Source organism: Anopheles maculipalpis, chromosome 2RL (genome assembly GCF_943734695.1).
Source record: "Anopheles maculipalpis chromosome 2RL, idAnoMacuDA_375_x, whole genome shotgun sequence".
Taxonomy (NCBI): Eukaryota; Metazoa; Arthropoda; class Insecta; order Diptera; family Culicidae; genus Anopheles; species Anopheles maculipalpis.
In genome coordinates this window covers 69,564,491-69,578,555 of record NC_064871.1, presented here as the reverse complement: position 1 = coordinate 69,578,555, position 14,065 = coordinate 69,564,491, and the positions used below count along the sequence as shown (strand labels likewise).

General features: G+C 43.1%; 2 protein-coding genes across 3 annotated transcripts in view; one reads left to right on the top strand and one right to left on the bottom strand.

The window, feature by feature from the left end:
• Nucleotides 1–14,065, top strand: part of LOC126556186 (mitochondrial genome maintenance exonuclease 1-like) — a 306,337-nt gene that overhangs the window by 52,933 nt on the left and 239,339 nt on the right. The window lies entirely within an intron of this gene.
• Nucleotides 1–14,065, bottom strand: part of LOC126567431 (protein LTV1 homolog) — a 255,962-nt gene that overhangs the window by 16,172 nt on the left and 225,725 nt on the right. The gene's annotated exons all lie outside the window — the stretch shown is intronic.

Sequence of the window (14,065 nt, the reverse complement as noted above, 5' to 3'; positions counted from 1 at the left end):
ATGAACAAGTACGCATAAACGACGTAATGAACTCTAAAATTGCGGAAATAACTCATACCATTAACGAGCTCATAGACAAACATTCATTGAAAGAGAAAATTTTGCTGCAAGAGATAGATGCAATCACTCTATTAGTTTACATGGATGCAACAAATCGTGTATTAGAAGATATAGAAGATACGATATTTCGTACCCGCATTCAGCTAACAAGCATTAAGCTATTGTCACTAAATGAGATACTTGCTGTAGAAAAAGTAATCAACAACCAAGGCATCAGTACAGATTTCCCTGAACAAGCACTAAACTATGCAATACCAAAAATTGCAATGAAAGGTAAAACGCTATTCTACATACTAGAAGTCCCCAAAGTTGAAGGTAATTGCAAAATATTTCAAGTAGAGCCGTTATCAATCAACAATACAAAGATGATAAACATCCCGCCTTACATTATAAAAAGCGGACAGCAACTTTAAGAAACAATCAAACCCTTCGACATCATACAATTAGGGGAATACATCAAACCTTTCGAAGATGGCTGTCTTAGACCGATGAGCATAGGACAAGAAAGCAATTGTGAAGCAATTGAAGATAAAAGTACGAGTGTCAGACTCATTGGTAACAGCAAGGTTTTAATTAACAACGGAAACGATGTAATTATGAAATCATATTGCGGACCGCATGATAGAACACTTCGAGGCAATTTCATTCTCACATTTGATAATTGCACAGTGATCGTTGATAGTCATACATTCACATCGGAACAATTAACTCACGACATTAAAGAGTTACAAGGAGCCCTTACCAATCTTAAGATGAAGTGGAACGTTATTCATCAGCCAGACATAACAAAGATCCATGACGAAACGATGAATAATAGAAAGCAATTGAACCACATAGCATTGAAACAGTATTCTCATACAGTAGTGACATTTTCAATATTCGGAAGTACATTGATTGCAATCATAATTCTCACAATTGTAATGATCGTATTTTGGAAGAAAAAAGCTTCTATGAGAATCGTTATAGAAAAATCTACAAACGCAAAACAAAAAGGTAAAGCAAAGAAAGTAGAGAATTTCGAGGACGAACTTCAGTCTGCACCCGGAGGAATTATGTTACACGCGTAGTCAACGTTGACTCTCATACGTTCGTTCGCTTCGATCAACGGAAACAAATTCTTCACTACGGAAGTTGGATGTCTCAACAAGTATCATCCGTGCGTCAGAATCCAGCCCCAATGGAACGATCGCGTTAGTCATCGGCCAACGGACAATCTTCTCCCCCACGGAAACAGATGCATTCCTGAGAGTCCGATTCTCCTTCAACAGTTAAACGGAAGCCAACTCCCCTCTGCAGATTGGCGATCGTCCAGCAGCCCGTTCCCCACGATAAGAATGCCTGATTATAATTTGTCCCTTCGCGATAGGTATAAAAGAACAGGGAACATAGAGCTCAGGGCCTCATTTTCATTTCTAGTTTTGTCATAGTTAGGAAGTGGGACCGCGTGGTGCCATTTGTAATCAATAAAAATATTTTTTTTATTGTGAACTTGTGACACCAACCACATAATTATATGTTAAAAAGTGATAGGCTACAATGAATTCGGTTTTAGAAGTACTGTTTTCGTCTTTTTTTCTACCTGCTGATTTATTTTTTGGAAAATGAGTGTGACAATCGAGCAAATACTATTTCCCCTGCAACTGAAGTTGGTACAGCAACAAGTTTACATTTTACACAAATGACATTTTTACAAATGATAGCTATTGAGTCTCAAACACAGCAAATGCAAAATCGAAACTATTTTGTTTCGTTCTCCACCTCTTTCTCACTCTTCTCTTTAGCAAATTCTATATCGTCAATCGCCTGCCGGAGAATGCTCCAGGAGAGCGTGCTAGCAACTGGATGCCGCTTGATAGAACCCGAAGTACAATACAAACTTAAAAGAGCTAAGCGGATGCTCTGCAGTGGCACGAATTAACAATCAGCATTTTTCAGTGTTGTTAACCGACGCCAGCAACGACCCCAGCAACAGCCACAGTAAAAAGCGTCGATCAGCAAGCAGTGTGGATCGTATGACGTAGCAACCAACTGCAAAACAGCCAATAGCCGAATCAGCATTATCGGGACAAACAACAATCAGCAATAACCGCTTACATTTACCCTTTCCGAGAAAAAATATGTTCGTGTCCGTATGTTTGTATGGGTAGATGGGAGTGTTAGAAAGTGTGTTGGTGTGAGCGGTGACACGACCGGACACTTGTCAGTCCAGGTTAGTCGATGTCAAACGTTAGAATAAAGCGCACGCAAATAGCTGCTTAACAAAACTTAAAAAAGGTGACTGGTTATTGGACTCAAAAATTAAATATATCACAACGTAGGGTGGTTCGACAGTCACGGGTGACTGGACTCAACATTTGGTGCGTAGTGACCAGGATTGTTGAAATGTCTTAAAAGTAAGAATGACTACCTCAAGTCTATCAACCTTTGCTCGTTGCCAAATTTTGACAACTTCATGAATAAAGACGCTACTCGTGTTCCTTTTTCCGTCTGACCGGCTTGCTTAAAACATCGTGTGTCCGCGTCGTCAATTTATAGATCCGAAAGTTTAGTTACAACAGGTTATGGGCCCAGTTTATGCCTAGCAGAGTGAAGAACAAAAGTGCGTTTTTCTATAAATTTCCATGATGGGCCAGGACGGCATTAACTTCGACAAGTTGGACGGTCGGTCTAACTTTTCGACATGGGAAAAGAAAATGGCAGCCTTTCTACGTACAAAGGATTTGTACAAGTGTGTTCTTCCAGCACCACAGACTGAAACGGATGAGGATAAATTGTCGAGAGCTGCAGGATGGATCTTCCTTGCTTGTGAAGATCACATCACGCACCATTTCGGAAAGGATGATGCGCCGCTGCAGATCTGGGAAGCTCTTCGGAAAACATTTGCTGAAACTGGTCAGGGGCTACATCTACAGGGAGTGATGACGCTTTCGCACACATATAGGGCCAATTGTGAATCTAACGATGAGTATGTGGGGCGAATGATGGAAGCCTGGAGACGCTGTACCGAAGTTGGAATCAAGTTTGAAGACAACATAGTGGCATTGTTCATGATCGGCAATTTGGGACCGCAGTATGATTCATTCCGGCAGAGCCTTATCGGAAGCGGCCAAACGATCACGGTAGATCGTGTAAAGGCAGGGTTGTTGGAATTGACGCCTGTCCAAAATCAGGTAGCAGACACAGCATACTACAGCGGACCGCGCCCGAATAAAGAACCACACAAGAAGAACCACACAAGAGACATGTCGAAAATAAAATGCTATCGATGTGGTAGAATGGGGCATTTTAAGAACAAATGCACAAACGGCAGCGGCAAAGACGACCAAAGCAGTGGTGGTTATAGCGGCATGGAAGGCAGTAGTGTCGTTGTCAGTGGTACTAAACCGAAAAGAACGCCAGACGCAAAGTACGCGAGTGCATTATCCGCAAGTTGTGAAGAAACAACGAATGACTGGTTTTTGGACAGCGGAGCTTCGTGCCACATGACGTCAAGAAGGGAAATATTGAATAACTTTGGTGCTTCGTGCAAACGTTACATAGCAGTTGCTGACGACAGGAAGCTGAATGTGGAGGGATGCGGTTCTGCAGTGGTGGTAATTGGCGGCAAACACTTACTACTGAGAAACGTCCTCTATGTTCCCCAGCTGAAAGCCAGTTTGATCTCTCTTGACGTGGCATCGCGTACGGGTCATCGTATCGTGATTGAAAATGGAGTGTGTACCATGATCAAGAAACGATGTGGCAGTGTTTTGCTTAAAACTCCGTCGATAGGAGGAGTTTTTAAGATCGATTCAAACCACGTTAAATGTTTGCTGGCAAAGGATGGCGATTTGATCGAGTGGCATAGGAAAATGGGCCACATGGGTTACAGCGGTTTGAATAACCTGAAGAAAACGAACAACGACGTCCGATTCGAGGGCAACCAGGAAGACATCCGTGGTTGCATCAGCTGCTCCGAGGGAAAACAGACTAGAGCCCCGTTTCGAAAAAAGGAAGTCAACATAAAGACAACTGGGATCTTGGAGTTGGTGCATACCGATGTTTGCGGTCCAATGAGCACATCCTTAGGAGGTATTTCCAGGTATTTCCTCGTTTTCATTGACGATTTTTCACGTAAAGTTTTTGTCTATTTCTTGATGGAAAAATTTGACGTAGTAGGGGCGTTTCGGAAGTTTAAAGCTGAGGTAGAGAATCAAACCGGTTTAACCATAAAAAGGATTCGGTCGGATAACGGCACGGAGTTCATTAATAAGGAAATGGCGCAGATTTGCGAGACTGCTGGCATCATCCACGAGAAGGCACCGCCATACACACCTGAATTGAACGGCGTATCAGAGAGGATGAATCGCACTCTGATAGAGCGAGCGCGCTGTATGATTTCAGATGGAAATCTCGATCGAGCGCTATGGGCCGAGGCCGTGCAACATGCCGCATTCATTATTAATCGATCCGTCAACCGATCGTTGGGAAATCGGTGTCCGGAAGAAATCTGGACAGGAAAAGTACCAGATCTTATATCGCTTAAGATTTTTGGAAATCCTGCCATGGTGCTACTTCCAAAAATAGCACGAAAAAAATGGGACCCTAAAGCCGTTGAAATGCAGTTCGTGGGCTATTCTGGTAATGTTTTTCGATTCTATTGGCCGAAAACTCGACGTGTATTCACCAGCCGAGATGCGACGTTCCTTCCTCAGAAGCCAATGAGGACTAGCTCTTTGATCATAGCCGGTGACGATGATGATGTTGAAGGAGTAACCCCTTCAGTTGTGACATCAAATGTAAAGGCAGAAAATATAAAAGCTGAAGTAGTCCCTCACAACGAAGAGGAAGACGAGCTTGAATCTCTCAAGGAGAAATATGTGGATGCAGAAAATGACAGTGGTGATGATTGTGAGAATGACGAAATCGAAGAGCAACCGATTGTGAGACGATCACAGAGAACACCTCGTCCTATCATACGCAACGATTTCGTCTCATATTTCACAGAAACCCGATGCACAGAAGACCCAAAACAAAAGCTACAACGATACAATGATCTCGATGTAGTTTATCATCACGACGAAGAACCACTCAATTATCGCGAAGCATTGAATATCCCAGTATGGAAAGCTGCTATGATTAAAGAAATGGAAGCTCAAAAACAGAATCAAAAGTGGAAGCTTGTAAACCTACCTGAGGGAGTAAAGACTGTTGGTGTGAAATGGGTTTTCAAACTGAAAAGAGATGAGACAGGAAAAATAGTACGACACAAGGCGAGACTTGTAGCCCAGGGTTATACGCAGAAGTTCGGCGTTGATTATACGGAAGTATTCGCCCCTGTTACTCGACAAACGACAATTCGTACGATGTTAGCCATAGCTGCGAAGAAGAACTTGATTTTGAAGCAGTATGACATAAAGACTACCTATCTGAATGGCACTATCGAGGAGGAGTTGTACATGCGGCAACCACCTGGTTTTATTGTTCGTGGAAAAGAACAAATGGTATGTCGATTGCAGAAGAGCCTATACGGATTAAAGCAGTCCGCTCGATGTTGGAATAAGGCTCTACATGCTATTCTGTTGAAGCTTGGATTTGTACAATGCGATTCCGATCCGTGTCTATATGTGCTTCGTGAAAAACAGTCTCCGGTATATCTGCTTGTGTACGTCGACGATTTATTGATAGGATGTGCAGAGGAAGCAAAAATTGATCGAATTTTTGCTAGTCTCCAAGAGCATCTTAACATAACTTCGCTTGGTCCTGTACGAAATTTTCTGGGATATGAGATCCAGAAAGAAAATGGAGTGTACGCCGTGCGACTGAAGGCGTTTATTGAGGAACTAATTAAACGATTCGAAATGGAAAATGCACATCCTGTAAATACACCAATGGATCCTGGCTACTGCTTAGTGAACGAAGACAGTAAAATGTTCCAAGATAAGACCCTGTACCGCAGCTTGGTAGGAGCTTTATTGTATTTGGCAGTAAACGCACGGCCTGACTTGTCGCTCAGTGTTGGGATGCTAGGCAGAAAAATGGAAAATCCTAACGAGAGTGATTGGACCGCCGCAAAGAGAGTACTCAGATACCTGAAAGGAACAAAAGACTACAAGTTGAAATTCGGGCCTGGAAATGGATGGATTTTACAAGGGTACTCTGATGCAGACTGGGCAGGCGATGTAAAAACACGTAAATCCACGAGCGGTTTTGTTTTCCTGTTTGGTGAAGGACCAATCTGTTGGACTAGCAAGGCTCAAACAAATGTTGCGTTATCGTCACTCGAAGCAGAGTATAACGCATTATCATTGGCGTGCCAGGAGGTTTTATGGTTGCGGCGATTACTGAAAGAATTCGACGAACCTCAGACCGCACCAACCGTGATATACGAGGATAACCAGGGTTGCATATGCTTCGCTACTGCAGAGAGATCAAGTGGGCGAGTAAAGCATATCGATACGAAGAGGAACTTCATACGTGAATTGTGTGAACAAAGGACGGTGGAGTTAATCTACTGTCGGTCTAACGAGATGATAGCTGATGCATTGACGAAGCCGTTACCTGCACCTCAGATACAGAAGTTTTTGAAACAAATTCATTTGAATTGAAAATAACGACACGTTTTAAACGGTAGTCATTCAGGAGGAGTGTTGAAATGTCTTAAAAGTAAGAATGACTACCTCAAGTCTATCAACCTTTGCTCGTTGCCAAATTTTGACAACTTCATGAATAAAGACGCTACTCGTGTTCCTTTTTCCGTCTGACCGGCTTGCTTAAAACATCGTGTGTCCGCGTCGTCAATTTATAGATCCGAAAGTTTAGTTACAACAAGGATTTTGGTAAATCCTTCGGTTTTTGGTAAAACCGCTTGCGCAGCATTAGCGTGTGGTGTTATTGTGTGAGTGTTGCTGTACTCGGGACCTTAGTGTTTGTGTACGTGAGTTTCCTGATCGAACATGTCGAAACCAGACAAATTGCGCTGCAAGGAGCTCAGACGGAAGCATTATTTGGATTCCATACAGCGCGTGTGTGACTTTATTAAAGGCTATTCTGTAGAATATGAGAATCAAGTCGCTACACGATTAGACCGGCTCGAAAAGATTTGGGAATCTTTCGAGAGCGTCCAAAATGACATCGAAGATTTGGACTCTTCTGAGGAAGGAACGGCCACGAATCAACGTATCAGAGCGGATACGGAGGAGCTGTACTTGTATGCTAAGTCACAGCTACAGAGCATGCAGCCCATGGAGACCAAGCCTGTTACCGTGATGCCAGTTGCCGCTGCTGTTCAGTCTTCTTCTTCCAGAGTGAAGCTTCCAACGATAACTCTACCAGAGTTCGGAGGAAACTTCGAAGAGTGGTTGACGTTTCACGACACATTCATCTCACTCATACACGCATCTACGGACATTACTTCTATTGAAAAGTTCCACTACCTTCGTGCTTCGTTGAAAGGAGAAGCAGCGAATCTCATCCAAGCAATTTCGGTGACGAATGGAAACTATGAATTAGCATGGAACACGATTGTTAAGCGTTACTCGAACAAAATCATATTGAGAAAGAAGCATATTCGTTCGCTCATCTCGCTTCCAAAGATGAAGGACACCGGAGCAAGAGCCCTTAACCGTTTAGTGGATGAATTTCGGCGACATGTTCTTATATTGGAGCAATTACAAGAACCTGTGAAATCGTTCAGTTCGATACTCATCGAATTGATGGCGGATAAGTTGGACGACGAAACTCTGCGTGTGTGGGAAGAATCCCAAGCCGATAAAGATCCTTCATTTACGGAGATGATGGAGTTTTTGGAAAAACGTGTTCGAGTGTTGGAAACATTATCGATGGGAAAATGTGATTCGGTTTCGAAAAAGCAAGTGAAAGCGAGAGTAGCAGTGCACGCGGCTACTACTCATACCAACATCGCAACAGTGTGTGTAATGTGCAAGAAGAAAGGACACAGTATAGCGACGTGCCAAGTATTCAGAAACACTAACATTCAAGAGCGTGTGAAAGTGATTAGTGAGAAAAGGCTGTGCAGAAATTGTTTGAGCAGTTGACATTTGGCTCATGCATGTTCATCGAAATACAATTGCCAGCATTGTTCCCAGCGCCACCCCACTTTGCTTCATATAAATATTGGAAACAGTGAAGTATTAGTGAGTGACACACCTAGCACCTCTACCATGGCGTTGGCATCGTCGAAGAAATCTGCAGTCAACGCTTTGCTCTCCACAGTGGTATTAGTGGTAGTTGATGCGTACGGTATGGAGCATCTAGCACGAGCATTGCTAGACAACGGGTCGCAACCGAACGCGATCAGTGAGCGTCTTTGTCAGTTGCTACAACTACCACGAAAGCATGCGAGGATTTCGATCGCTGGTGTAGATTGCACTACTACTAGTGCAAGGTACGTTGTATCAACAGAAGTGAGATCGCGGATCTACAACTACAGTCAAAGTATGGACTTTCTCGTGCTGCAAAAGGTAACGCACAATATTCCTTCAGCCTCATTTTCCACCTCAGCCGTTGGTGTTCCATCGGGCTATGTCTTAGCTGATCCGGATTTCGGAACAGCACGTCGAGTGGATATGATCATAGGCGCAGCACACTTTTATTCTCTTTTACGTGGTGGGCAAGTGCATTTGCCTGGACAGAGAAATCTCCTGATTGACACGGTATTTGGTTGGATCGTGACAGGAGATACGCCGACTTCTCATGAACCGCGAGATGAAACAGCGTTAAGTTGCCACATGATGGAATCAACAGACAAGATTCAGGAGCAACTAGAGCTGTTCTGGAAAGTCGAAGAGCTTGCTGTAGCTAGCTTGTCTCCCAATGAGCAGCATTGTGAGCAGTACTTCAAAGAAACGACCAGCAGAGATGCTACGGGAAGATGCATCGTTCGAATGCCAAAGCACCACTACTTTCCTGAAATGCTCGGCGATTCGAAAGCTGCGGCGCAGAAGCGGTTCCGATTGCTGGAAACGAGATTGTCAAAGGACAAACATCTGAAGCAGCAGTACGACGACTTCATGCAAGAGTACTTGTCTCTGGGGCATATGTTTCCAGTTCCCATGGAAACTGATGGTGTGATAGCAGCGCATTACCTTCCGCATCATCCCGTTGTCAAGGAAGCTAGTACGACAACCAAAGTGCGAGTAGTGTTCGACGGGTCGGCGAAGACAACTACAGGGCACTCATTGAACGACGTATTGCTTGTTGGGCCAGTAGTGCAAGACGAGCTATTGACTCTCGTTGTCCGGTTTCGTAAGTATAAGGTTGCGATTATTGCTGACATCGAGAAGATGTACCGTCAAGTGAGTATGCATCCTGACGATAGAAGTTTGCAGCGGATTTTTTGGCGATTTAAGGATACAAAACCCGTGCAAGCTTTCGAGCTGGCTACCGTGACCTATGGGCTAGCTCCATCTTCCTTCCTGGCAACGCGGACGCTTCTTCAGCTGGCTGAGGATGAAGGGGCTCCATTCCCGTTAGCAACCGAAGCGGTAAAGAAGAATCTTTACGTAGATGACCTGATTTCCGGCGCAGAAAATATTCAGCAGGCTGTTCAACTGCGTGATGAGCTGACCTATTTGATGGAGAAGGGAGGTTTTCGTTTTCGCAAATGGTGTTCGAATGACATTGGTGTGCTTGATGGTTTGCCTCCTGAGTTGCTCGGAATGAAATCTTCGCACGAATTCGACGCATCGGCTAGCGTGAAGACGCTAGGCATATCTTGGGAGCCACCGAGTGATATGTTCAGGTTCACTATTTCGTTTCTCTCTGTCCGACCATATACAAAGCGTTCCGTTCTTTCCTCCATCGCTCAGCTGTACGATCCGCTTGGACTAATATCTCCCATCATTGTTCAAGCTAAAATCCTGATGCAGGAACTTTGGGCTCGTAATCTTCATTGGGATGAAGAATTGCCGCGGCAATTGAGTATCAAGTGGGAAGACTTTTGTGGCCAGCTTCCCTGCCTAACTCATCTTAGAATCCCTAGATTTGCTCTGACTCCCAACCATTGTTATGCAGAACGGCACTGTTTTGTAGATGCCTCGGAAGCAGCATATGGTGCGTGTGCCTACTTGAGGTCTCGAAGTAACGACGATATCATTCATGTTACGCTGCTGGCATCTAAATCGCGAGTAGCTCCGCTGAAGCTACTCACTATTCCTAGGCTGGAACTATGTGCAGCCTTACTAGCTACAAGATTGCAGAAAAAACTTTTAGTGTACATGCCAATTAACGAAGTTCACATGTGGTCTGATTCCACTATTACGCTGCAATGGTTAGCTTGTCCACCTCGAACATGGAAAATATTTATCGCGAATAGGGTGGGAGAAATACAAGCAGCTACCAACGGATGCACTTGGCATCATGTACCAGGGACCGAAAACCCCGCTGATATGCTATCCAGAGGCGTGTCTGCGGAGATACTTTTGGAAAGTAAAATGTGGCAACAAGGACCAGATTGGTTGATGCAAGATAAGTCATGTTGGCCCAAAACACCGCTATGCCATACGAAGTTTACAGAAGATGAAATGGAAAGAAAGGGTGATGTCATGTTAGCTGCTCAAGTGGTTGAACCTGATCCTTTATTCCTACGGTACTCTTCGTTTCGAACGCTTGTGAACGTAACAGCGTATTGCCTACGGTTTAGTTACAACATCTGCAACAAGAGTCAGCGTAGAACAGGTTGTCTATCCGTGAGTGAGTTGCAGAATGCAAAATACGTGCTGCCAAAGTTGCTGCAGCGAGAAGCATTTCCTAACGAGCTGAAGCAACTCACAAGGGAAAAGAGACTTACTGGCAGATCAGCCCTTAGATTACTCCATCCCTTCGTCGATCCTGAAGGCATCATACGTGTTGGCGGAAGGCTTGAACATGCTGATTTACCATTCTGCGTGAAGCATCAAATCATTATGCCTGGTTTTCACCCATTTACTAAATTGTTGATAAGACATCAACATGAGAAGCTGATGTATGGTGGCATCACTGCAACGTTATCGGCGATTCGCGAAGAATTTTGGCCATTGAATGGAAGAAGAGCAGTTCGATCCAGCATCCGTGGATGTTTCCGTTGCAGCCGAGCTTCACCAGTTCGAGTTCAACAACCGATGGGCCAGCTACCTCTTCCTAGAGTGACAGCAAATGAGGCGTTTGTCTGTACCGGTATTGATTACTGCGGGCCTGTTTATCTAAAGCCTGTTCACTGAAAGGCTGCTGCTCAAAAGGCATAACTGTGCATTTTCGTTTGCCTAAGCACCAAGGCGGTGCATTTGGAAGTTGTGAGTGATTTGAGCACATCGGGGTTCCTGAAGGCTTTAGACCGTTTCATCTTTCGACGAAATAAGCCACAGCACGTCTATTCGGATAATGGCACAAATTTCATCGGCGCAAAGAACGCACTCCACCAGCTGTATCAAATGTTTCACGATGATTCTCAAACCAGGTTTACAGACGTCTCGCAGAGGAGGGAATTGTATGGCATCTCATTCCACCTCGTGCACCAAACTTCGGTGGGCTTTGGGAAGCCGCCGTTAAAGTAGCCAAGAAACTTTTGATCAGACAGCTGGGATCTTCATTGCTTTCCTACGAGGATCTAACAACGATCCTAGTAAAGATTGAAGGATGTATGAATTCTCGCCCGCTGACACCTCTATCAGATGATCCGAATGACCTTACAGCCCTTACACCGAACGATTTCCTCATCAAAGGAATGATACGTCCACCTCCTGAAATTGACGTGCGAGACCTGCCCGCCAACCGTCTCGACCAATTTCAAAGGCTGCAGCAGCATACTCAGCAATTATGGCGACGATGGCTGTCTGAGTATCTCCATGAATTGAACCAACAACACCAGCGAGATCCATCAGAACATCAAGTATCCATTGGGGATATCGTCATCATGAAGGACGAGCAACTCCCTCCTGCTCGTTGGCCGCTTGCTCGTGTGGTAGATACACACCCTAGACAGGATGGAATCGTGCGAGTGGTTACTATTAAAACCGCTTCTGGCGTAGTCACGAGGCCAATTTCGAAAATCTGTATGCTGGAATGTTCTGGAGAGCGTTGAAAACTAAGTTGTTCAAGGGGACCGGTATGTTCGTGTCCGTATGTTTGTATGGGTAGATGGGAGAGTTAGAGAGTGTGTTGGTGTGAGCGGTGACACGACCGGACACTTGTCAGTCCAGGTTAGTCGATGTCAAACGTTAGAATAAAGCGCACGCAAATAGCTGCTTAACAAAACTTAAAAAAGGTGACTGGTTATTGGACTCAAAAATTAAATATATCACAACATGTGGTTCGACCGTCACGGGACTCAACAAAATACAAATGCAAAGCTTAAGAGATGGAAGTCCTATCTTGAGGAGCATGACTACGAAATAGAATATAAACCAGGAAAAACAAACCTTGTGGCAGATGCCCTAAGCAGATTGTGTTGTTCAATAACAGCAACACAACATTCGGCTGATGATAGTGAGCCACTATTCATACCCTCTACAGAAGGACCACTAAATGCATTTCGTCATCAGGTCATAATAAAAGAAGGTATACCAGATATAGAAATAGAATACCCGTTTCCAAACTTCAAAAGGATTATAATTTATATAGACGACGTTAGAGACGAGGGACTATTTCATATTTTAGAACAAGAGTCCTATAAAAATCATTATGGACGACAAAATATTTTTTAAATACGTTTCACTCAAACAATTTTAGAGGACATTGAATCTCCTTCAGATCAAATGAACATAATTAGTAAGGAACATAACAGAACACATAGGGGATGCGAAGAAAATAAGGCACAAATTCTGAAACGATATTATTTTCCCAAAATGTCTGCTCAAATAAAATATTTCAAACAGACTTGTCACATTTACAATGAATGCAAATATGATAGAAAACCAATATCACCACCTATGCAAAAAACCGCTTTGCCAAGTGCACCATTTGAAATTTTACACATCTATATTCTTTTCTTGGAAAAATATTACTTTTTAACGTGCATAGATAAATTTTCTAAATATGCACAAGTAGTATATATTGAATCAAGAGCTATTGCTGACGTGTTACCAGCATTGGAAGAAGTAGTTCTCAAACATAAACCACCCGATAATATTGTCATAGACGGAGAAAAATCTCTTAATTCAAGGGAAATTACACAATTTTTCAGTACATATAATATTAAACCATATTTAACAGCTACTGGAAGAAGTGAAATGAATGGTACAGTTGCAAGATTCCATTCTACCCTTCTTGAAATATATCGTATCACAAAATATGAACACCCTTACAAATCGGTTTTAGATTTAGTTACGATATCAGTTCACAAATACAATAATACAATTCATTCTTGTACTACCTTCACTCCAATTGAAATTATAACTCCCACCGATAACACACCTGAAATCTTAAGTAAAGTTCAAGCCAAACTGAAGACAAAGCAAGATAAAGATATTCAATATTACAACAGAAAAGCAAAGGCCAAAAACATAACTAGGGAATCTGCAGCATACATGAAAACAAAACGAAGGCTCGAACAAGCAAAACCATTTAGAAAGATCGAAATAGAGAAGGTTAATAGATCAACTGTTCTAACAAAGAAAGGAAAGAAGATCCATATGAGTGATTTAAAGATTAAACCTATATAACTTTTAACATTTATAACTATATTCTCACAGGTGCCTACGTGTAGGTGCTACGGCTGTAGCCAGAACATTACGATTTCTAACTTGGATAAAATACCAATATGGCATTTAACAGGGAAGAAGCAAGAGTAGCACAGGACAAAAACTATTTGTTGACGCGTAGACGTCAAGAGGGCCATTTGACGAAAGCTAGTTTCGTCAAGTGAGTAGCGAGAAAATAGTGAGTAGTGAGATGGTCTCTCACGGAAGGAACACTCATGAAACACTTATAAATAGGGCTAGAAAAATGGAATATGCCCTTCTTGAATTTTGGAACCTCGAAACCTACAATCCTGTTTGGTAACTATTGCAACAAAAAATCGATCCGAAAT